A 3,317-nucleotide genomic window follows, 5' to 3' on the forward strand; every position below is an offset into this window, starting at 1 on the left:
TTTTTTGAGACGGAGTTTCGCTCTTGTTACCCAGGCTGGAGTGCAGTGGCGCGATCTCGGCTCACCGCAACCTCCACCTCCTGGGTTCAGGCAATTCTCCTGCCTCAGCCTCCTGAGTAGCTGGGATTACAGGCACACGCCACCATGCCCAGCTAATTTTTTGTAATTTTAGTAGAGACGGGGTTTCACCATGTTGACCAGGATGGTCTCGATCTCTTGACCTCGTGATCCACCCGCCTCGGCCTCCCAAAGTGCTGGGATTACAGGCTTGAGCCACCGCGCCCGGCCCGAAAATTCCACTCTCTACAGACTCGCAGACCCAGGCATCTTTGGAAACAGAAGTCACCTTAAAATCTACTTAGTCACCTTCCCAACTTTCAAGTGAAATTAAGATGTGGTCAAGACCATCCAGCCTCAATACGGCGCTTAATTATTTGCTATCCTGGTCTTTTGATCCATAACACATCAAAAGCACACAAACAAAAATTCAACTGTCCTGAATGTTAAGAAATACAATTATCTGGATAGCCTAATGTTAGCCCTTCAAGTGTTTGAAATTATACCATTTTAACTTTTTTATGGAAATCTTTCTAACGCAGTCTTCAGAAACTCAGCAGAGGCTAGGTGCAGTGGCTCACGCCTGCAATTCCAGCACTTTGGGGAGCCAAGGTGGATGGATTGCTTGAGCCCAGGAGTTCTAGACCAGTCTGGCCAACATGGAGAAACCTCATCTCTACTAGAAATAGTAAAATTAGCCAGGCATGGTGCACCTGTAGTCCCAGCTACTTGGGAGGCTGGGGTGGGAGGATCACTTGAGCCTGGGGGGCAGAGGTTGCATCAAGTTGAGATCATACCAGGCCACTGCAGTCTAGCCTGGGCCACAGAGCAAGAGAGAGAGAAAGGAAGGAAGGGAGGGAGGGAGGGAGAAAACTGAGTAGAAAAATCATACAGGCAGGAAGGGGAACAAGGCAGCCATTGGGAATTGGGTGCCTTGTGAAGAAAGCCAAGCTTTCTTTTTGCTCACAGGTCCTGAGCAATAGGGCAGGACACCCTTCATGTGATATCAGCTGCAATCAAATCCAGCACATGTTCTCACCCTCCAGCCATCATCCTCGTCCTTGTCATGTTTCTACCGGTGCCCTTCGACGTACTGATGCCTTTCAAACCATTCCCGAGAGTATCATGTACACAGTTAACACCATACATGTTCCCTGAGCACCGGCTGTGTCTTCTGCACTGTTCTTGGCACTAGGGAAATGGCAGAGAACGAAGCATAAACATTCCCGCCCTCACTGAACTTACATCCTAGTGGGAAGAACTGACGAACAACAAAATATCTTCAGCAAAATTGACTGTTGGACAGCAGTAAGCTCTAAGGAGCGCAGTGGATGCCAAGGTTGAATGGGGTAACCAGTGTCCTAAGAAGGACGCCTTTGAGTAAAGACAGAAGCCAGTGAAGGGGCAGCCACGTGGATGTGATGTCCTCCCTGATGAATTCCTGCTCCCTTTTCTAATTCACTTGAATCTGTGACTGCGCAGCACATTTTGAAAATTACTAAAATGTGCTAAAATTCTGGAGACTGTATGCACACGGACCAAATTACCTCCTGCAGCCTCTCTAACGCCCGCGTCCTGTGGCAGGCTGAAGTCACGCTGCCCAGCAGGGACCTGGTGGAAGCATCCCCAGGCGTCGTTTTCTCTCCAACACACAAGCGTTCAGCAGGGGTCGCTGCGCGGGCCATAAACACACCTGCTCCTTTCAAGGATGGGAATTTTCATTTTTAGAGTCAAATCAGTGAAAAATTACTCAGCAAGCGGTCACTGGTAGTCAAATAAGTCATCAGAAGAAAAATAGCACAAAGCTCAAGGGTAGAGGACCTGGGTTCAGTTCCGGTTCCAATCGCTGACCAGTGTTTGGCCTTGAGCACGTGTTAGGTTGGTGCAAAAGTGATTGCGGTTTTTGCCATTAATCGTGATGTTGCCCAGGCTGGTCTTGAACCCGTGGCCTCAAAGGATCCTCCTGCTTTAGTCTCCCAAAGCACTGAGATTCCAGGTGTAAGCCACCTCGCCCGGCCTCAGGTTCTCTCTCTAGGTGAGTGACACCAAGATCCATCTCGCTCAAGCAGAAGATCGGTACTCAATCTGCTCGAAGCATATTTTAAAAGTTCGCTGTTAACGCTCTTCAGTGGTTCCCCGCTGACTGCCCAGGAGAGCTCGTCCGGCCCTGCAAGCCCACTCCCCTTGCCTCTCGGGCCTTCTCCTCCGCTCCCGCGACCTTCACGCACGGCCTCTGATCTCGGCTGCCTCTGAGACCTGCTGCAGCCCTGTCCTCTCTCTGACAGGCTCCCAGGAATTTTTGTCCCCTTTGCCCAAGACTGGGGTGTGTCCTCCTCTTGCGGTGCTCATTATGACGAGATGCACATCCATTGTCAGAGCCATGCCTCTCTGTCCAGCCTCTCTGCCCTGCCACCCCCAGCCCAAGACCACGTGAGGTCCTCCTCCCTGGCCGAGGTCTGCCCTTACCCTCACCGCCCCTCTGCTGGGAGCCAGCTCCGCTTCATCAAAAGGAGAGAGAATACACTGGGAAGACGTGGGGTCAGTCTCCGTGCCCCACGGATCCTGAATCTTTTTCACTCGGTTGTGAAACGGGGATCATCAGAATGCCTACTTCTCAGGGCTGTAAGAGAATGCAATGAACTGACAGGTGTAAACTGCCCGGCGCAGCAGAAATATCAGATAAACAGCAGGAAGAAGGCGGTTCGCTTCTTGTCTTTGTCACTTCTTTCGCAGGGTCCAGTCTTTGCGTACATGGACCAACCGACTGCAGTGGTTCTCCGCTCAGTGAATGAAGGAGTCACAGCACGCCAGGGGTTCTTTCTCATGTCTCAAGCCCTTCCTGACTCAACATTCCCTGGGATGGGACATTCACAGTCAATCATTCTGTCCCTACCTCTCTGTGACCACAGCCCCTTCCAAACCCTAGGGCTCCCGATGGCCAGACGCTTGTCCAAATCTTAATTATCTACAAGAGAGTGTTGCACTATTTCCCTAATGGAACAGATCCCACGATCCACTGGGGCCTTCCAAAAGCACAGCTCCCCAGCGATCAGTGGCAGCGCCCCTGAGTGGCGGGGGCTTGTCCCGTGAGCGCTGACGCCCACAGCAGTGCACTGCCAGCCGGAGTTCGCCTGGCTTCGCAGCCAGCGTTTCACAAACGGCGGCGCTGCGTGTGCAGGGAGGTCCTCTGCTTGGAAGCAGCACAGGCTTTGCTTTTGCAAACATTTTCAGTTACCTTTTTCCTCTCTCTTTGCTGTGTA

This window comes from Sapajus apella, unplaced genomic scaffold (assembly GCF_009761245.1).
Source record: "Sapajus apella isolate SASKATOON/1434 unplaced genomic scaffold, GSC_monkey_1.0 scaffold111, whole genome shotgun sequence".
NCBI classification, from domain to species: domain Eukaryota; kingdom Metazoa; phylum Chordata; class Mammalia; order Primates; family Cebidae; genus Sapajus; species Sapajus apella.